The sequence below is a fragment of the Oryzias latipes genome, chromosome 10 (genome assembly GCF_053564925.1).
Source record: "Oryzias latipes strain Hd-rR chromosome 10, Olatipes_Hd-rR_3.1".
Classification (NCBI taxonomy): Eukaryota; Metazoa; Chordata; class Actinopteri; order Beloniformes; family Adrianichthyidae; genus Oryzias; species Oryzias latipes.
In genome coordinates, this window is record NC_136246.1 from 24,928,314 (window position 1) to 24,951,599 (window position 23,286).

The following is a 23,286-nucleotide window of genomic DNA, read 5'->3' on the forward strand; positions in this document are numbered from 1 at the left end:
AATATGTGGAGCATTTTGTAAAGCTTTATTTCTCGATAGGTTAAAAAAAAGGAAAAGAGATTCGGAACCTTTTGGCGACTGAAAATCAGATCATTTTCAGTGGAACCGGCTTTCTGGGGTTTGGTGTCGGTAAAGCGGAGTTTCATATGTAAAATAAAGACCTCAGAGACACGTTTGGGTGTAGAGGACCGCTGCAGCCTTTATTTTCCTTTTCATTCACATAACCTGAAGTTAATTTTTCACCTTATGTAATGATCCTGTCATCCAAACACCAATGCAGAAGAAAACAGCTACGTCCTCCACATGAAACGTCCCGTTTCAACATAAAACAACAAAGAGGAATAAAAGTAGTCTGTTATATTGGTATTAGAACGATGAATATGCCAAAAAGTCCTTCTCCTCCTCAGACAGAAGCAACACACAAACGTAGAGATCTTGTCTTATAGAGGAAGAAAGGATTCAAGTGGACAGGTGCCTGCAGGGATACGGATTTCTTCATCAAGGGGCTGCAGAGATCCTGCAAACCACCCATCAATAAATAAAACATTATTAAATCATAAATCAAACAAATGACCTTCCAAACATTTGCAACATTATCAATAAACATTCAGCTCACCTGTTCAATTGAGTTTAGTCGGTCTGCTCTGCATGGCGTTTACTTGCTGCTGCACTGTATGCTCACTTTCACTTTAATCTCGTAAATTTTTCTTTTGTTTTTGAGTTTTTTTTCTCGTAAATTTGCGCGATTTTTTCTCGTAAATTAATGACTTGAAAACACGTAATTTTACTTTTTATTTTTGGTGGCCCTAAAACTCCGTCGTAGTTTTGAAACAGTGACTCAATTTTTAAAATGTTTTAGGAAGTTGCAACCCCAGCATCAAGCTTGGCCTAAAAAAAACAAAAGACCGACCGACAGATGTATGTATGTGTATACACACCTAAAAATGAATTAAAGAAAATCCGCAAATGGTAAAAGAAGTACTTGCAAACCATCTAATGGGTTGAATTCCTTTAGAATTGAAATGTTTATTTGGATTTCAATGAATATAGTTCAAAATATAGCAGTTTGAACCATTTAAGGGTGACATTTTTATTTTGTTATTAATAACCTAATTTTTCTGAAAACATAGAAATCCATTTTATTCTGAGAAAATAAAATCTTCTTTTAAATTGTTATTGACGAGTCAAAATTATGATGTCTCAATGTAGCCATACAAATCCCAAACATGTGTACCTTTTGAAACTTTGTCTAAGTCTTTTTCTTCCTCTTTGGTTTTAAACTAAAAGTAAAAAAAAAAAAAAATCAAACAAGTATTTGTGGTGTGTGAAGGCCTCCTGTGGAAACATGAAAGTTCGTGGATTCTTGAGAAATCGATCCAACATATCACCAATTCTCACTAATAAAAAGCAAGGTGTTGTTAATAAAAAAAAAAAGCAAAACGCTTCACTGAACCAAACAATGGCTCCATTTGTTTTTTCCCTATGAGGATCAATGTTTGTTTTCAAATATTTAATCTATTTTGAGTTGGTGAACTCTTTGAAAATATGTGTATTTCCCTTATTCTTCTTTGTTATGACTGCCATAACTCTTCGGAATCAAAGGGAGCTTGTTAGAAACCCGAGGTCGACCAGTCAGATAAAATATGTAATGTGTATCCTCAGCAAAAATGCTTTGACTTCAACACTTCACACCTCCCATCCTGCATTTGGTGGATTCATAATTAATGACCTATGAATGAATAATGCATTTTCATTTCACCCACTGCAGTGAAACAAGACTTTGTGGTGTGTGACCATGTCCACTGAACTTAAAACAACTGCTTGCCTCTGAACAATGGATCTCCTCTCCTCTCCTTGCAACCCCCATCTTAAATCTCTTTCCCTAGCAATAAATATTCCACACACCTGCTTACCTCCGTTGAGTGGAACCACTTTTTTTTGTCATCTTCACTCTGATCATCTACTCGCTTGTAGCATCTCTTGCCTAAAAGAGAGACAATCCATTAATCAGCAAATAGTGCATTACCTTTGTAATTAACATTCAACTGAGTTTTACCCAGTAATATTTCATTAGTTTTTATGCAAATAATTTTGAGCGATTGCCTCATTTGGTCTGGGAGCATAATGATATATTGGTTGGCTGAAGGAGCACACGCTTGTGTACGCTATATACACGTGTGTGTGTGTGTGTGTGTGTGTGTATGTGCAGCACTGTGTATTTCAATGCAATCTTTACTATTAGCTAACACTCCTTTTCATGAACTCTGATTCACACACATCCCTGCAAAACACATTTAAAAAACAAACCACACACACATTTAATGCTGGCCTCCACCCCACCCAACCAAAATGCAAAAACACACACACTATAGATTTCTACACCAAGTATCCTTGCTTTTTTTTTTTTTTTTTAAATGCATTAAGCTCTTATTGACATTGACCTAATTCAAAATTCACTTCAATCCATCAAACCTGAGTTGACTATTAAAAACAGCACAGTCAATGTCTTGTCGGTTTACCTAAAATAGAGAAACACACACTTGAGGGGCGCAACTGCAGAGGTTACTGTCAAATGTCAATTTAATTACTGGATACAAACGCTTCAGCAAGGTTTTATTTTTCTTTTTTTTCCCTTTAAGCTCATATGAAGCTGCTAATGTAAACTTGTCAGGAATTTTTATTTTAATCACTGGAGACTTGTTCCAAGGATCAGCAAAGGCTATTTTACTCAAACGAGGTCTAACACAACTCTTTGCTGAGGATGGCTCAAAATAAGAAAGGAAAACTACACTTTTTTATGTTTTGTTTTTTAATGCAACCGCTTCTGTGCATTTCTATGTGTTATAATTCTGCTAATCAGATCAAGCTCCATCAAAACGTCTATCATCTTGTTTTAGGAAAAAGACTGACATGATGGTAAATACAATCTCTGCTTGGCAAGTGCCCTGCGGCAGACAGGCAGGGTGTACCCCGCCTTCATCCATTTACCAGGCTCAGGAAATCCCATGATCCCGAATGGGATATAAGCAAGTCAAGAAAAGGAATGTGAGTGTATGGATGGATGCATGGCAAGTGGCATCAAGGGATTGAGTGTTGATCACAAAACAATTTCTAAGCCTGACTGCTGCGCGTTGCTCCCTGATGGCCTGGGTCAAATGGACTTGGATGTACAGGATGGTGACAATGCTGACAGACAGATTTGGTAGGGGAGGAGAAGGCGAAAACAGAGACAGAGGAAAATACCTTTTTGGGCCTAAACAGGAAAAACAAGGCTACAAAGAAATATCGAGTGTCCCAATCACTCAAACAATTAATGGTCTAGGAAAGAAACTAGACTTTTCACCCTGTGTTAAAAAGAAGTCCTATACAGGGTGTACCTCACCTTTACCCACCAGTTGATGGGATAGACTTCAGCATCCCTGTAACCCCAAAAGGGATTAAGCCGGCTTACACACTTGATGACTATTTTTTTTTCTTTCTTTTTTTTTCTTTACCTGAATTAAAGTAGGGTAAAGTGGTCATCAACAATGCTCTACTTTACTTCTCGACTGCTGCTTTTGTTGGTCACCACACAACCATTGCCTTCCATCTAACCCCATCCTTAGTATCGTCCCCATTCTTATAGTTACCCTAAAGCTGTTCTTAACTACATACACGAGACCCCTCTCTGGTCTTTCTCTAGACCCCTTTCCTGGTAGTTCCAACCTTAGCATCCATTTACCAACATAATTAGTGTCCCTCAACATTGTCAGCTCTGATACCTCAGGTTCTGCTTCATATCACTTCTCAGAGCCACTGTCTCAACAACATGGCTGCTCTCACCAACATTTATTCATTCTTACTGACACTCTTGTCACATATCATACCTGAAACTTTTCTCCTCCCATTCCAACCTGCTTGCACATGCCTCCTCATCTTTTTCCCCACACTCATCATTGCTCTGGCTTGTTGATCTGAAGTTGCTGTAAGGCACAATGATAATCAGAAAAAGGCAGACTGGATTTAACAGAGGAAAGTGCTTTTATAAGTCCATCCACTGACTAATAAAAAATAAAACATATACCTTTGAATGGAGAAATGTGGTCTTTTAGAACACAAAAAAACATAATTATTCAACACCCTCCAGTTATTGAAGAACAAAATGAAGCCAAAAAAAATTCAATATCCACCCAGGCTGTAGCTTTCTGTTGTTGTAAACTCATAATTTTAAACATGGAAATGTTTGGAAATTGCTCCTTTCTAAAACCAGCCACTGATGGTCCTTTTAGGAACTGCAATTTTTGGTATTTCCGGATTGGCTTCAAAGGAAGGTAAGATGGGGGCTTGATTTAACCTGTTATGTTTTAAGCACATGTATAAATGCTTTGAGTTGCTACGATTAAACTGCATGATGGGATATTCCAGGGATGATCCACTGAACGATGGCACCCAATGAAGTAACATAATGTTTCATATTTAACAAATATTATTCAACATTGGGTATGATGGACAATTCACAATTTACAGCCTCATTAAAACAGAGAGCAGTAAGAGCAACATCTTAAAATGAACAACACCCACTTACGGCCTTTATCGGTCTAGGTGTGGTTTCTTTGATTTTGGTTGTTTTTCTTTCTATTGTGTTCAACTTTAACCATCTAAAGAATAGTCTTAGATTTGGTGGGAGAGAGTGAGAGACTCTGCTGTTGCTGTGAATGTACTCATCTATAATTCATCTTGTCAAGAAGTGGAATTATATTGGAAGTGATGCATGTCAGAAACTGGTCCTCATGACAACTCAAGACAAGATTTAACAGAAAAGGACAAAACTATAATCTATGTGTGTGCGTTACTGCAGACACCATGTCACCCTTATTCTTTCTGTAGCTTGTCAAGCTTAACTAACTTTTATTTTATTATTCAGTAATTGCATTTCAGAGAGAATGTGTAACAAAATAATGCTGAGATTACTTTTAGGTGCCACCTTATTCAGCAAAATAATAGCAAATGTCTCATTTTTACAGCTTTGAAAGCACATTTCAAAATTAATTATTGTGAAGAATTCTTCTCACATGCCCTGGAAAATGTTCTTGGGCATTTTTTTTTTCATTTTGTTTTTTTCTTCAAAAAATGAGTAGCGTTAAAAAAAGGTAAGTATTCTAATATTATGTAATTTGTGCATCTTAAGTCAAAGGAAATGAGCGTTATCTCAAATTATTGGTAATTTCTTTATTGTTTCGAAATTGAATTTGCTTTGCATAAATCCTGGCCCATGCATATTCTAAACCAGCACTGGGATTATGATTGTGAATAAGATACAGTGGTTGGGACAGATGCTGGCTGTGTTGTGATTTTTTTTTTTATCCTGTCTGTTAAAGTCTGTTATGTGCTCATTTCTGAAGCTGTGATAGACTAACTGCAACAAATTGACTGTCTTGATCATTCAGATTTTTGTATTTCTGCAACAGATTTTCAGTTCTCTTATTCCAGTTTAGTTCCCATAGTTTCTAACCTGAAAACATGAACAATAAAGTAGGAAGGAGTTGATGCATTTTAGACACTATTTAAATTAACAATAAATTAGCATGTCTTTAAATTAACACTATATTGTTCAAAGTATTCACATCTAAATAATAAGACTCAGGTTTTACAGTCACATCCTTGCTTTGCCGTGCATTTTTTTCTTCTACTTTTCTTTTAAATATTGGCTGCTTGTGTTTTATTCAATGTATATTTCATGTATTTATGCATTTAGTGTCTTTTATTGCACTTTGTTTTAGTTTAATTGTTCTGTAGGCTATGCATGCTGCCAAAGCTTTTGCATCTCTGTGAATCACCTTAAAGTACCACAGTGTGTGCACAAACTTAAAACTTGAAAAAACATATTTGATATAAACAAAGCCACATTAAATTTAATCCTATGGCTTACAAAACAGATGTCCACTTAAGAATGAATCGCTTTTGGGCAATTTTTTTATTTATTTAGATTTTTAAATATGGTGCCTTAATCGCTGTAAGAAAGGTACATTATGCCATAAGCAGTAATGCAAACTACTAAAGGTGTAGGGTAGACCATAAAAACAAAACAAACAAAAAATTAGTAGCCGTGTCTATAAGCAACTTATCTTTGCTGCTATTGGCAATGGCACTGAAGGGTTTTCCATTACTATGGACTGGAAATGCACTATTTTTGAACTAATTATAATCCTATGAAGACAAATACATACATAAATGCAATTCTGACTTTCTCTTTAATCCTAAAATTTACATTTTTGCCAAAACCTGAACCCTAAGCTACGTTTAGTTAAAAAAATAAAAGAAGCCACATAGTGTGAGTTGACTCCTTGTTTCATTGTGTCTTTTCACTTTGTGTGTATCTGTATAAGATGTCGGCCTCCATGTGGAACTGTTTCCACCATAGCTAATCCCTATGGAAAATCATTACATGACAACTGCCAATGTGTCCACTTGGGCTGATTCATTGGCCCTGAGTCAGTGAGCTTGCACGGGAAAGAAGGCTCTCCATCAAGCTGGAAGTGAGCAAATGTTGGCTTATAGCTGACAGCTTTCCAATATGCAAACCTTCTTGGTTTATTTATTTGGTTGTTAATATCATCGGGTTCAAGCCAAAAGGGCCTTTTTTCTCCTCAACTTTCACAGCAAAATGCCCAGTCATTTTCTTCCCTGTTGCTCATTTATCACTGGCATATCAAAGTCAAACACTTGAGTAACTTTGAATGAAAAGTTTGATCTACACCAAAGATGGATGCCTTTCAAAGTTTACCTTTTAATACCAATAAGTGCCCACGTCTTTCCTGCTTCCTCCGACACACATACTTTTCTGTTGCTCTCCTCAAGCCTTCTTGTCTTTCCTCCTTCTTCAGTCAGTTCTCAGTTCCTGTTTTAATCAAAGTAATGCCAGCACATCAGAGCACAACAGGCTATGCTAAATAACAAGACAAGTAATGAGATTACACTCACACCACAGCCCACAGTCACGTTAGCACAAATGTGGGTGGAGGGGGCACCTTTATTTTGCCTTTGACAGCTTTTGGAAGGACATTCAAATAGGTTGGCTGTGCACAAAACAGAGCCGAACGGTCACATAACTCCTCTTTTTAAAGTGGGCTTTAGTTACCTGTGGCACTTTCTCATTTGGAGAGGCTCAAACTAGCTGTTAGTTTGATGTGTGGTTATAACTTCACCCAGTGACTCTTCACCCTTCAGTGTCTCGGCCTTGTAGTTCACCATCATCCCTGCATGATAATCAGCGTGGTAATAACTGTTTAATTTTATGTCTTTGCTTTTTTCAGTGATTAGCTCTGGACATTAGCTTAGCTATGTTCTCACCGGCGATGTGATGCACGTTGAAGAATGCATCTTTTGCCCATGGTAAGGGGACACCATCCTTGCATCACTACTAAATCCAAGTCCCGGATTGATCAAAGTCCAACCTAGTTTAACTTTCAACCTGCTTCAGTCTTAAAAATGAGCGTAGCTATGAATGAAAAGAGAGTTTTGAACACTGAAGCGCAAAAAATGTGTTTACATACACTTTTCAATGGAAGTGGTTGCTTGAACAGGCATTTCCAAAGGCGGTGTGAACGTAGCTTCAGAGTTCTCCCTTTCTCACATCACCACAAACTTGCTACCTACAATCTTTCACCTAATCACGCACTCTAAAATATGACTCATTTAATTCAAACTTCCTATCAAAAGTATGTAACTAGATAGTTACTTTAAGAAACCCAATAGGGATGTTAACGGAAGCTATTTGACAACTCTGGTAAGCATATTAGTAATGCAGTGACAGTTTGTGTATTGGGAGGGTGTTTATGTATTTAAATATATTGCACCAAGCCAGGGGTCCTAATCTCACGAGGAGGGGCATCAGCCTATAGCAGGATTAGTGTTGGGAGAGAGCACGATGCGGGGAGTAGGATGCAGGTGCTGGAGCTCTCATTCTGCATGCTGAGCAGAAACATCAGATTTGTGGCGTTAGTCTTGTGTGTGCTTGTGTAAATGAGCTTCTCTCATGTTCCCATAGGACAGAATAAAACTTAAAAGACTTCTAGATTATCTTTCATTAATGCAAATCAGTGCATCTTAAATGGGCTGTAGGGTTGAAGGGAAATAAGGACGGCCATGGTGTGGAAAGCGTGATCTTTTTATGAAAAAAGAAAATGCATCTTTCTTCATGGAGGACTCTTTTATAGCTTACTCTTTTGTAGTTAGTGCTTTTTTGATGTACCTTTTTATGCCGATCATTATGCATTAATACATACACAGTGAGCATCGCAGATGCGCTTGGCTATCCCAGGGTTTGAACAATTTGCATCCAAGCCACAGATGACCAGCTTAGAACCCCAAAGGTGATTCATCACTACACTAACTGGACGATTGGGACCAACTACAAATGCAACAATTGATCGATGGGCAAACTGTAATTAAAAGCGCTGCACTAATAATTATCTTGGGAGCAATAGGCAGTACACGTGCGTGGTCACTGCGCAGGAAAGTGGGCCTGCAAGAAGGATGATGTGGGTGCAGAGGAATGGAGTGAAGGATGAGAGGGATGGAGATGGATATTTGGGTATTAAAGATAAGTTTAGTCAGAAAGGAGAGTGTGAGGAGAAGCTGGAGGGCTGTGTTGAGTAGGTCTGGGTGCGAAGATCAAAGCTCAAGTGTTCCGATGGACAGATTGAAAAACATGGGGTCGGGGAAGGTAGAAGAGGCAGAATATCTAAAAAGCACAAAAAAAAAGAAGAAAAAAAATCGAGGAAAGAGTCCAGCAAGGAGGCTGACATGAGCTGGCTGCAAATTCGAAAAATCAGCTTTGAATTATGAAACATGTTTCAAGCTGCTTGCCTTTGTTTCTAAGCCAGATGTGCGTGATTTTTTCCTTTTTTTTGTCTTTTAGTGTTTACACTAGCAAGTAAACAAATTCCAAATAAAGTGTTTGGGAATTAAAATGCGTTGTTTTGCCTCCTAATCTCTTGCCATATCTTATTAGGCTGCACATCCATACTCATCCTAATTAAAACCTGTCTTAATTCTCTCAGCATTGAATTACAATTGCTTCCACAGTGAAGTGCGTCTCAAAGTGATCAAAAACACACACATACACACACACCAAAATGATAAATCTTGGGTGGGATATTTGTCTAATTCCCTTCGTAAACAATTAGGCAAGTTATAGGCTGTTTAATGAGATAAAAGTAGATAGAGCCTTGTCTTTTGTTTGTCAGTCCGTTGGGGATCGCAAGCGGGAGTTAGCTTGCGTTATTGGGATGACTCCCAAGGGGACCCTGCTCAACAGAGGAGCTCTCTGCTTGGACGCACACCCCTCCATCTCAGAGTGTATATGTGCGTGCAAGTGTTAGACATTTTTCTCCTTTTATATTTTCCCTTTTTCTCCTCTGTTCTAGCAGTCTTCTCTTCTCTAAATAACTGAAAGCATGGACACAGACAAATCTTCTGACAAAAACATAGCAAAAACATTTTTCAATTGGCCCAAAAGCAGCAAATTTACAAAGGTAGTGAGGAGGAAACATTACTTTTGTATGAGTGCTTTTGCTGACCAAGTCCTATGAAAATTGTGTTTTGGGTGTTTTTAACATGTTGTTGTGGCAGTTTCCTCATGATGGAGGACATATATTGAAAGAAAGTTAAGCTTAAAATTGCGTTTCTGGGTATTTCTTTCTTTTTTAATCATTGTGATTCAGGAGCTGAAAAAAAATGATGTCGGTGAGCAACAAGCTCCCTCCTCCACTCCATTCTAATGCATCCAGTCGCAGACAAGCAGATCCATGTATGTCTTTGTTTTCCTTGTCGCCATTTTTGTCACACAGCTAATGTTAGTTTGGGGCTGTACAGGGATGTTACCTAACGGGATAGAGTGTAAACAAAGGGGGAATGGGAAATTACCACAGGCTTACTCCCCGCCAACAGTCCCGCCCTAAACTCAGAAGTGGATTTCTAGTGACCTACTGTCGCTCTGCTACAGACTACTGAAATTATATCCTTGAAAACAACACAGGTTTTTGATTTTGGCTAAAACGCCATAATCATCAGTAAAAGACCACTGGGAATATTTTTACAATAGATCATAAGATGATTGCAGTGGGACTCGTTAATGCAAATCAGTGCATCTTCAATGGGCTGAAGAGTTGCAGGAGCAGAGACGGCCATGGTGTGCTCTGTGCATTGACATTCAAGGATTTTGATTTTGATTCAAGTAAGACAATGTTACGTTCCTTCTAGGGATGCAGTCATTTAATTTTACCACCATTCGATTTAATAGCTCAATTTTGGGTTTCATTTTTTTATTTGATTTAATTTATCTATGATAACACAGCAAAAACTGTTTAAATTTGTAAAAACTGTTTTTTTTTTGTGCCTATAAGCGACAATGAAAAAAAAAAAAAATACACGCCAGTTGGCTTTTACCAAGCCCGGTGTAATTTCACAAAACAACAGTAAATATATTGAATTTAGCACAACACAGGTGTTTATCACTTCAAAAAAACCTGCAAACATATTCAGTAGGAATGCAACAATTCCTATTCTTCATGATTCCTTTCAATAGTGTAACAAATAGGTTGGTTTTCAACCGAGAATTGTGCCTAGCTTCTGCAGACTTGTAACATTAGGTGGACAGAGGACGGTCAACACACTAAAGCAATAAAGTTCCACATGGAACTCTGTAACAACAGTCAAAATGAGGCAAAAGCATTTTAAATAAGTTTTGCTGTACCCTTTTAGTGCTTCCCTATTTTCCTAATTTGTCTTATCAATTAATCTCCTTTGCTATGTGTCTGCTAGTTATCAAACATCACGCTTTTAATCAACAGAGGGACCTCTTGAGCAAACAAGCTTTCAAATTTAAAAGATCTTATCTGGCCTCAACACATGTCTGCAAATACTTTGCTGCCATAAATGATTCATTCATCTTTACATCCAGATTCAAACCCTTGTTTACTTTCCCCCTTGTTTAAATGGAAAGCGACTTTTTAGACGAGGCTGCAATTACCAGCTTGCAGAATAGTCGAGAAAGTAATAGTAAAAATGTCACCACACTCCAATGAGCTAAACCGGCTAAACGATTACAAGCGCTCTCCCTGTCAGAACAAACAGACTAACAGGCTTCAGGGTTTAACTTCCACTTCACGATCCTCATTAGGAACGGCTTGAAAAATAGGCAAAACATCAAAGTTTCTTGTGATATATGGGGCAAGCAAGACACGCGCTGCATCAGATCATAAAGTCTCATAACCATATAATCTGACAAGTGCGCACATCAAAGGCTATATACACATAAGGGTCGTATATTTTTTTCCTCAATCATCGTGCAAGATGAAAGGTTCCACATCCTTTTGACACTTCCTTTCCTGTCACTTGAAAGTTGCTTGTGCAGCTACCTTTAGGGTTACAGGTTACCAGAGCATTGGATAGCTTTAGCTTTGAAATTGGCTTTATTCTCCTTTGTCCTTTCCTAGAACTACAGTCTGCTTTTAGTATTCCTTATCCGTCTATCCTCGCTGCACGCTCTTTTGGGTAATTTGTGTTTCATTTAATAATACATTTTTGATCAGTCACCCTTCCCATTTCCTTTACAAAAGCTCTATTCAAATGCTTCTGACTTCGCGAGGCTGAAGGTATCCAAAAAAAACAACAACAAAAAAAGCAATAGTGGAGTGGCTGTGTAAATACCAACAACTGATGCTTCCTTCAGGATAATCACCATTGCTGCTAGCATGCTCCAGGCACTCAGCACCCTATTTGGCTTTTTCTTTGACTTGCTGCTTGGAGAGAAGAGGAGGGCTCTGTCTTAACTTGTGCGAGTGGAAGCTTGCATCTATATGCGCTTGATCTGTGCTGAGTGAAAGGTTGAGTCCAATCAGCAATCCAATTGTTGAATGGGAAAGGGCTCCGTGACCATGACAAGATAAATTGGAAATGGGAGATGGTGTGTCCAGTGTTTTGGCAGGGTAATGGAGCCTGAGAAGTTATTTAGGACCAACTTTGCCCTGTCACATGCCTGTCACACCTTCAGCTCTGCAGCGTTACATCCGACGTGCATCTGGTGGTGAGCGGTGTCGCACACTGGCATCCCCCAATAGTCTCATGTCAGTCATCGACAGCACACATCACCATCAAAAATGCACACAGTCACAGACTTGTGTAAACGGCTATGTGGACAAGTTAACGGAGCTGCGGGAGCACTGTCAAGCCATCAGCTCTGTCCCTTCCAGATAAACATCCTCTCGACACTGTGACATTTCCCTTAATGCAAGCGGAGTGTGACGGCTGCAAATGTGCATGGCAGCGTGCGCACGAGTGTTTGCATGCAGATATCTGTCCATGTTTTTGATTTTCATTTATTTATGCATGCAGTGAATAAAAGGCCTTTTATACAAAGACTAAAATGAAAGTGTGACCCTGCTGTACGAGGTAATAAATCACTCCTCGAGAGGGGAGGGTTTCTTTTTCTGGCTTCCCTCCCTAAAATGTTACCATTAGCATTTTGTTGTTCTGTGTCCAGATAAACGATTGTGAGATTCATGCGGAGAGTTAGATAACGTCAAGTGTTTCTGACATGGTCACGGGAGTCGTGTCAAACGCGACTGCTTTTGATCCATGGGAAAAGAGCAGCAAGTTGACTTGACGTGTACCTTTAACTCCCTGCCAAATTGAATTGAATCATTTCTTGTTTGCCTTTTTTTTCATCCCTTGCGACCTGCAGGGCTCGCCTCGCTAATGCGCTTTGGAAAGGACATTGCACGACGGAATGGGTGTGACAACAACTTCTTTTGTTCTGTTTTTGAAATCAGTTTAATCCCATCAAGGTCAGTAACGCATCCCACAGAAGCAAGTATATCTTAATATGCTATGTAGATTACTGCAAGCTTGTGTCTTTTCTACTTTTTTTCATCAATGCAAATCAATCCATGCTCATAGAACCTGGATTATCTTTTATTACAGCCACCTCTAAAGGTTTCTCTTTCATTTCCCCACCTCCCAGTGTTCCATTTGTCCTTCTTCTCCATCTCCACACCCGGCACGAGGTTGAATTAATGTTTGACTGTGGGAGACTTGTAGATGGCAAATGTTCACATTCATTATGCATGACTTCCATGTTGCTGTTAATTTCTTGGAGGCAGCCAAGTCGAGGAAATGATTTTGTACATTATGTTTGTTTAATGAAATTGTCACACTAATGGAAGAGAGGCTGAATAAGATGGAGATGACTGTTTCTGTTTGTCGTTTTTATGACCTGTTTTTTTTTTTATTGCAAACAGTTTTCACATCATCACCCGCACCCGGTATTTATGGACCCGTGCAATACTCACAGTTCTCCTGGATGCTTCAAAACTGCTCATCTGCTCACATCTAGGGGTTACTTTAAGCTGTGTGTATGGCTCGTCTGTTTACTCAAAGTCAGTGTATGTTTTGAGTATTGAGGATACGAAAACGCTGGTTTGTAAATAATTTAAAAGTCTGCAAGGTACGGATCTCCCTCAACTAACAGGTTTCATCTCATTGCTCGCTGCACCTGAAGCCAAAGAGGCCAAAGAAGTCGGATCCCAGCTACATGCTGCTTTACCTAAAAATTACACTTTAAAGACGTTCCTCACAGGGTCAGTTTTAACATGCTGTGTTAAGGTGAGCTTGAGCAACAACAAAAAAAATCTAGTTTTTAGTGTTTGGGTTTTCTGAGGAGAGTAACTCTAATGCCGCCTTTTTTAAGCCTGAAGCTACGTTCACAACGGACACGGAAATGTGGGTTTGAGCGTCCTCTTTCTCTGAGAAGTCTATGTAATCTGTGCATTTCGGGTTTCCACGTTGTTTATTGCCCATCTCTTACCGGAATATTGTAAAAAAACATTTTTACATGAATCATTGGCTCAAGCTAAATGAATCTATAATACATACAATATGAAATCAAAAAGAAAAAAAGGAAATCTGAAAGAAATCCAGAAAATTAATTTTTTGGAATTTTTCTAAAAATAAACAATCTATTTGTCATCCCCAGGCAGCCAAACAATAAAATGGTTGCTATAGAAATGAATATGTCACATGTAGCTTTGACAAGGGTGGCAGGGGCAGAAAGTGAGAGTGAGGGGCTTGTAGCAGCTGCTTAGGGGGCAATGAGGGCATAAAACGGCACTCGTGGCTTTCCCTATTTTTTTTTTTTTTTTTTGATTACACATGTATTAGAGATGTAATGGTTCCTACATGCAGCTGTAGAGCAGACAGTAAATGACATACTCATATTTAAGTTAAAGTTTGGCACAGTTCTGGAAACCAAGTAGTTTTGGGTCTTAACCCATCAAAAATCAAATGAATAATTTTATTTTAGTCTATAATTATTACAGCATTGCACCAGAATCACAGATGCAAATCTGTAGCACTGTCATGAAAAGTTTGTATGTCTTCTATTCTACAATTTAATGCACTCACTAAGCTACAACCATACAATTAGCTATTGCTTTGTCTAAATCTGCGGAGAAAGACTGATAAATCACTACAGGGAGAATAAATTGCTTTTGAGTCCATTTATTTCTCATTCCACTAATCTGTGCATCCAAGTGATTTTATTTCAGATCAATTAAGTTTTATTTCTATAAGCGAAATTTGCAGCATAAAGTAATCTCAGGTCTCCTAAAACATACCTTTGAGAAAGCACTTACCTAGACAGCTGGACGGAAAACAAACAAAAAAAAAGGAAAAAGGAAAAGCTCCTTTCTAACAGGATAAATCTCCAGCAGGACCAGACTCAGGGAGGTTGACAATTTTTCTTTTACCTGTTGGGAAAACGGGACAGGATGAAATATAATAACAAGAAACAACACTATACAAATTGGTTAAAGCAGCATTTTTGGGGATAAAAAATAAACAAAATTAAATAAAAAGCCTCAGAGGCAGCAAAACCTGCTGAGGAAACAAAAAGAGTAAAATCCCAGATGACAAGAGACATACACATGTAATATTGTTTGACGGCCATTCTTTATTAGCATGAAAGTTTTAGGCCTTTTAAAAACATAAGTATATATAGACAGCAAAACTGGAAGGTGGTTCAATGAAAACCGACTCTTTTATAGTTTTAATTTTATATTATGCTTCATTACGATGTGTTGGATGAAAACCTTTGAAGTTTTGACAAAAAATGTTGACATCAATTTTTAGAAGTTTTTGTCTGCTCTTTAAAAAAAAAAAGTAATAATTTTCATATTTACTGATTTGAATGATATCATGCTTTGGGATTCTGTACCTGCCCCTTTGTAAGGATGTAGAGCAACTGAAAAAGAAACAGCTACACAAGTAGCATTTACACACTTCGTTTTTCCCTTTGGTGGTCTTGAGATCGGTGAGGTTCATTTTAAATAAAAGGGAAGCAGCTTAGACTCCTGACATAAACACATAAAGAGATGGCCACAGGAGTATGTAGCTCACATGGCATTGTCCAATAACAAACAAACTGTCACATTAGGTTTTACTGCTTTAATCAACAGGCTGGACCTGAAAAGAAGGGCTCTACAGTAGATAGTCAAATAGAATTATTATAGAAAATGTCCTGTGTGCAAGAGAGAGTTATCCGTTTGCAGTTAGCATGCTCTAGTGCCAAAGCCTGAATGGGAAATGGCATTAAGTGTGGCAGGCATGCTCGATCACAGATCGAGGCAGGAATCCTTAAGGGAAGGCAGAAGCCAATTGGCACATTGGCGTTTCAGTTAGACGACTGAACGATCTGGCGGCGAGTACCAAAATGATTCCCACACAGCTACAGAAACAAAGCAATTGACTACAGGTGCTCCAGTTGCTGGCCAAAGGAGATGCCAACTTAAAAAAGCTCCTCATTTTCACAAACTTGCAATATATGTATTTAATAATAATAATAATAGTAATAATCAATTTTTATTTATTTGGCGCTTTTCTTGGAACCCAAGGGGTGATAGATTGGCCTATCCCAAAAAACGGCATCACTCCATGACATTGAGTGGCTTCCTAGAAAGTCAACAGTGATGTCGGTGACATGAAACTCCTGAATCAATACTTGGGCCCATTATTTCCCATGTTTACTCCATTTTTTTTTATAACTAATAAACATCCAGGAGCATGCAAAAAGTAAGGTTTCAAATAGGACTATCACAGAGGAGCACCAGCTGTTTATAAAGACACACACATAAGTTAGATCCAGCTTACACAATGTACAGTATCTTCTACACTAAGGCGCACCAAAAGCCTCATTTGTTTTTTCTACATATGTATATATATATGTATATATATATGGGTTATTCCTGTTACGTTTACTGATGTCAAAGCCATTTATAGAGGTACACGGCGCTCTGTTTAAATGCTTGGTTGGGTACTTTGGTGAATACGTTATTCAACTAAAACGAAGCACTGTCGGACTGTTTTATTAAGTGTTAGTAACAAGGAACATCGGTAACATCTCCCATGTTACAAAGAAATGTAACAGTTACTGTGAATGCAGTTAATAAAGCCTGACTGGCTGACCAGCTTTTCTTTGACTCTATTGTCTCCCTTAATGTGCTTTACAGTTCGGTAATACACATTATTTAAAAAATATCTCATTTATTGACGCTACGTCTTGTGGAAAATACAGTAAAGGTGCATGATGAAGCAGATATTTATTTCATAGACAATGACTACAACATTAAAAAACCAAATGATGTTTGAAAATGTGTGTTTGAAAGACCTAATATAATTAGCATAACCAAAGACAAAAAAGTAATGTTCTCAAATAGGAGATGTTGGCTATTGGTTGGGCTACAAATGATCCTACCTGAGAAAAAGCAAAAGTAATTTCCTGACAAAACAATTAAATGAAAAATATAATTGACCCACATGCGACAAGTACTTTTTTAGCTGAATTTTAGCAGAACCCTGAATCCTCATTTCATGCTTCAGTAAAAGCTGAAAAAGATGCTTTTAATGTGGATACAAGACTTCCCTTTCTCTGAAGAGAGTCTCAACATGACAAGATCCACAGCAGAAAAGCATAAAACACTGCACATTCCCATTGAAACAATGCACCAGGGATGCCCATATAACTAAAAGAAAATGCCAAGTGAAATCACACCATACTTCTCATTTCCAAAAGAACAGAGCTGTCAAGAGAGAAGAGTGTTCAGGATTTTGCTAGTCTTGATGAACTGAAGAAAAAGATCACTCACCATTTACACTGCTCCCATCATGGTGGAGAGACATGCTCGTGTGCCTATAGAAGGCTGCAGACTGTGTCTACTGGCGAGGGATGAATGTAGAAATCAAGACTTATGAAGCCAACTGTGGTTTAAATCCAGAGAGATTCCTCAATATTCCACAGGAGATCTTTGCTGGGCTAAAGTTATTCTGTGTGTCATGTCAAGGAAAAAGGAGAAAAGAGGAAAACCACATGGTAGATCAGCAAGACAAATGCGTAAAGCCTTTATGCACTATTTTTTTTTTTTGACAGGAAAGTCTTTCCGATTGAATCAAACTCTTTTCTCCATAATCTGAAATACAAATATGATGGAAAAACAGGCGGAATATGTTTCTTAGCTTGAGCCAATATGTATGATTCAGTACAAATTGATTTAATAAGCAAGGTTTGAAAAATAAGTTGTGTTTTTTTAACATAAAAGTTTTCTTTTTACTAAAGATTTACCACCATTAAAAAAGAAATAAAACTGAGTCGCACTATCTTGATCCTCTAGTTTCAAGGCTTGGGGAATAGCCACCAGCATAAACAAGTACACTCTTGTAGATTTTAGAAATACTGCTACTCATCTGTCAAGACTGGATTGTCATGAACCGTACATTCTTTTCATAATATCAATCAAATAAATCTATGTGTGCTCGGCTATGGGGACAACTGTTTTGTAAATGATATTTGCCTGAAGGTCTTAGATAGACAAAAGCGTAGTTATATATATTATTAATTTTCAAGCATGCAATAAAGAAAGAAAAAAAGAGTGAAAACACCTCTTATTTTTTAAAGATGAAGACGTATTCTTGACAAATAACAAAAAATATATAAGTAGAACAGAATAAAGTTCACAACACAATATCACTTCTTTTGGAGATTATTTGAGATATAAAGGAAAACATGATTTGCTGATCTGACAGAATTATTTAGGCTTTGTCAGTTCAACGAAACGGTTATGCTACATTGACACCGGGCTCAGAATGTGTCTTCAAGCGACTATTATTAATGAAAGATCAATGTAAACGCATGTAGGTGCACGTTTCAGGCTTCTGTGTTCATTGTTTTGAAGTTTTTGTTCATTTTTAGGCACTACATACAAAACACGCAGTAATTGAGTAAATGTCAAAAGTTAAACCAGTTGAACTTTGACCAATAAGGGACTCGGATTAGGTGACAGTAGATTTTGCCCTTTTCAAACATGGAAGTGCCAACAGTTTAAAAATTGATCTTGAAGTATCAAAAAAAAGCCGGGAGCAAGATTCGCCAAGTTTGCACTACATCAACATTTCGCTTCAAGACTCTTCCAACTGTGAGCACATCCGCTAGTATTGGTAGTCCAGTGTGAACACCATATGTTAAAAGCGTGAACAAGAACCCAAGTTGTTGAATCGTTCTTGAATGTGCTTCACATGCCCAGTGTGAACGTAGCATTAGAGTGAAGGAATGGCAGCACCAGGAAATGGCACATTGGCTGGTGATTAACCTGCTGCCAGCTGCAGCATCCTCTTCAAGCTTTGCTCTCAGGAGTCAATCTTGAATTGAGTTGTGGCTCACAGAATTGTAATTGAAAGGAATTTTGAGATAGCTTAAGACCCACAACCCTTTCAGGAGGCACAAATAACCCTCTCAATACAGCAAACTGCTCAATTGGGATACTATGGCTCCATGAAATCTTCAAGATATGATGGATTTCGGTCATTAAGGGCTTTGTATGTGAGGAAAAGGATTTTAAATTTTGGATTTGACAGGAAGGCAGAGAAGAGAAGCCAAGACCGCAGGCATATAATTTCTCTTGCTTGTTTCTGTCATAGCTCTTGCTACATTATTTCAGACCAGCATTATAAATGGAACTCATTGTCAAAGACATCCAAACACACCCAGGGGATACCACTGGAGAAAAAAAAACAAAAAACACTAGATTATCACTCAAGGTTTAAAGAAACAGATATATCGCATTGATTTGTTAATGGTTTTTTATTTTAGTTTAGAAATGTTTTACTTTTGGATTTAACATCGAAAGGCGAAACCATCCACATATTTACTTTGCTTAAAGGTGAAATGCCTGTTTGCTTTATTATTTCAGTAATCAACACATCATAGACATGAACAAATTGCACAATTAATATTTTATGTTGTAAAATGTGGTGTCAAAATAAAATCATACTTTAGGGTCATTCCAGAATTTTTAAAATAATCTGCATAGCAGTCTCTGACTGAAATTACTTGTCTTGAGGCCAAATCTACAAAAACTAAGAGAAATGAATGCTTAGATATTAAGAAGAACCAAAAAAAACGAGTATTGAGTACCCCTAAAAGGTATTTCTCCTTTTGAGTTTCATTGTTTGTAGATTTTACCGTATGACGGCTTGTTTGACGTCGGTCATGTTAAAAGCCGCCCCATTAAAAAAAAAAAAAAACAAAAACTATAACTAAAACTAAGCCTTTGATAATTTATTAATAATTATTGGTAAATATATAGCATAAAATCAGAAAATAAAAATTTGGAAGCCCAAATGTCCTCCAATTCTGGAACGGCTCACCGCTCTTTAACACCAGCTATCAGTAACTCGTGTTTTTTTTTGTTTTTAACACCTTCATTCCCTTATTCTATTTCCAGTTATATCAAAATACTATTCCTGTATGTTTTTTTTTCTTCTTTCGCTTCAAGGCTAAACTAATCCCTAATCGAAAAGTACATTGTAAATTAGCAGAATACAACCCAAAGGGGTTAAACCCCATGATGGCATCTCGTGTTTTACCGCTGCTGAACTGGAGAGGATTGCAACAATCAGAAAACATCTTTTATTTTTTTAAATTATGCTTTCAGCAAATTTAAAGTAGGGTATTTGAGGGTTTAGATAGATGACACAAAGCACATTTTACAACTTAAACTGTTTTACCCAAAGAAGCTAGTGAAATTGCCACCAGTTTCCAGTCTAATTAAGAACCTATAAATGATTAAAGGAAAAACAAATATAACAAAACATATATTATTCCCCTTCTTTATACATATAGATTTCGGTATTTAAAATAAAGAATATTTCTAAGTTTGCTCATTTTCGGAGTGTTTTGATTATTGTAAAAATAATGAAATGTACCTATGGAACATGACATCACGTACCCTCTCTGAAGCACTTTCACACCTCAGCATTAATCCTTTTGTACACATAACCTTTTGTGCTCACCCTGAAGTGTATGCACATGTGAATGCTGTAAATGTGTGTGTGTGTATTTATTGCAGTAGTGCTGATGCTGCCTCTAACCCAAAATCCATCACTAAGTCCAGCCATGCGATTACAACCTGCCATGGGAAACGCTGACTACTGCTGCTACTCTATTAGGCAAAGTGCTTGTGTGTGTATGTGTGTGTTAGTAAGTGAGACGGTAAGAGAAAAGAGAGAGAATGGGTATTATCCCAGGTGCTAAGAGCTTTTCACCTTTTTGGTCCGGGAACATTTTCTTACAAGCCACACCTCCATCCTTCATCACTCCAGTGCTGTGCATCCGTCCTGCAAGTCGATCAGTGATATTACTGTATGCTGCATGGATGTTTTCTCTTCTGTTTCCCATCTCGTCCTCTTATACACGCTTTTCTTCTGGCTCTGTAAATACAAAAACAACTGCTATTGATCAGGAGAACGATAACATTGTCTAAGAAGAAACATCACTTTTGGTAGCTACGTGAAAATGCCTGTTTAGTTGTTTTTTGTATGCACGTATAATGCATATCACACGTGTGCACACTGATGTGTGCGTCAGTGTAGGAGGTTAGGCGGGCTGTGAAATAGGGATTGATGTGTCCATTTGGAGACAGGTGTTTAGAAGTGACTGAGGGCTGCGGCAGCATCACTCTGTCTCGGTCTGCTACTTCCGTCTGGGCGGCTCTACCACTGGCCTTGATTACTTGTTGTTATTGGAGTGTGAAATCTGAATATGCGTTTTCATCACTCAAAGTTTGGCGTAAGTCGGTGCAAGGAGGTGCAGCCGCAAAGTGTCTGGAGGAATGTTGTGTACGGGGTTTCGATTTGCGTTCTGACTTTTAAGGAAGCTTGAGTTATCCTTTAAGGCTGATGCGCACATCTTTATTAGTCAGATAAAAGATGTCTAGAGGTAATTTATTTAAAAGAAAACACAAAGTTTTATTTGGATAATACATTTCTTACACATTTAAAACAAAGAAAACTGTTGAAATTTAAAGCATTTGTTTCATAAAGAAGAATTTACTGAAAAACGGCACAATATGAGCTAAACTTTACAAATAAACATTAATATGCAACACAATCTAAGGCTTAGCAACTCTAGTATAATTTTACTTGTCACGCAAAGCACAATTTGCTACATCTGTTCCTAAGAAAAAATGTTAGAACAAAATAATTATTATAAATTAGTATTAAAAAAAACATAATTTATGCTTTAGGCAACATCTGCAGGTAGAACTTCATAACAAACCTGGGACAAAAAGAATTGAACAATTTCTTGTCGTAAAGAAACTTTTATTTATTTTTTTGCGTGCAAATATGTGTATGTAAGTGGGATGTATGGGGAATTTGGATAAAAGCTTTTTTTGGATGTGAATGTGCAGATCTTAGGACCGTGTGACATAACAGACCCTCCAAAGCCAGCAGGAAGAGCCATGTTCGAGAGGGTGAGTGTTGTCCATCAAAACGGTTTTGTTTCAGTGGATGCTATTGTGATAAGAAAAGAAGTCTGGTTATTTTCTGTGCTGTTTCAAGAGCTTTTATGCAACATTCAGTACATCGAGCATGGACAAAAATGAAAAAGGCAACAAACCCAAAAAAAGAAGAAGTTTATGATCTCCAGTTTTTTAGGAGGAAAAAGTGTCTTTGAGGCATGGAGTGTTAGCAGAAAACTGAACAGTATTCTTCCAAACTATGTTAAAAGACGACGTTTAAAAGAGAACTTCCAGGAAGGCATAAAAGGATTATTAAAGACCCTCTCTGATGAAAATGAAGCATAAAATTGCATATCTCAATATTTCTTTATTTATATTATTGTGAATTAGGAGCAGACAAAAAATGTAGTTTATTTAATAAAATATAAATATTTTTTGATATGAAGAAATTAGGTTGGCCGGGTCACAGGCTTCCTGCTCTTCCCCATTCGGATGCATCCACTTGCAGACAAATAGATCCATGTCCATCTTTTTTTTCCTCGTCAGAGCTGGCATTGGACTCAAAACTACAGCTGGATAGCTCCAAAATTACTCGCCATTTTGTTGCACCACTAAAGTTTGGTTAGGGGTGTGAGAGGCTGTAAACTAGTGGGAGAGAGTGTCAACAACTTTTAGCTGTAAGTGATGGGAAGGGTGGTGGAGTTGTTCCACAACAATGACCCCCACCCCCCACCCCACCCACATGAACTCCTGCCGCTCTGCAAAAAATATTTCCTAGTAAATCAATTTGGCTAAATACGCCATAATCATAATTTAAAGATTACTGGGAATGCTTTAAAAATAGATCAAAATATGATTTAACTGGCCCCTTTTTTTTCCTCCAAACTTTATTGAACATAACCTTAACTTACAAAACACAACATCAAGGAATCAAGTAGATCATCAGCAGCAATAATCAATACCATCATTCCAAACTTATTCATCCACAGCACGTAAAAACATAGCCTAAACATATCAAAAATAGAGTTTGCTGATAATAATAGAGGATCTTAAAGTATATAAAAGAAAATACAAAAATAAATAATATTTACAATATAAAGTTTTCTTAGAAGAGGGGATTAAATATCAAACAAAAAAGCACAAAATGTTTCAGTGTTACTTGCTTTGGGTGTGTTAATTTTTTTTTCCGTATTCATAAAACTGAAGCATCTCTATCTTAAAAACAGTCAAATTAGGAGTTGTTTTCTTTATTTTGCACTTATGTATGTAAAATTTAGCATGGAGAAGTAACAAATTAATACTATTTTCTATTTTCTTATCATCAGAATCAAAATATGTGAGGATTTGTTTAAATTTTATAATAATGTTACAATTAAATTTGATGTTTACAAAACGTTCTAATTGGTTCCAAAACTCACGGATTTAACTGGCCCTTTAACATCATGGTGGCAGAGCACAA

The 23,286-nt window shown here is 37.5% G+C and overlaps 1 long non-coding RNA gene across 1 annotated transcript; it reads right to left on the reverse strand.

The window, feature by feature from the left end:
• Nucleotides 1-788: 788 nt before the first annotated feature.
• On the reverse strand, nucleotides 789-7,752 carry LOC144994758 (uncharacterized). Its single transcript, XR_013658390.1, has 2 exons — nucleotides 6,764-7,752; nucleotides 789-3,962 (listed from the first exon to the last, which is right to left on the reverse strand). It is a non-coding gene; the product is annotated as an uncharacterized LOC144994758 (long non-coding RNA).
• Nucleotides 7,753-23,286: the final 15,534 nt, after the last annotated feature.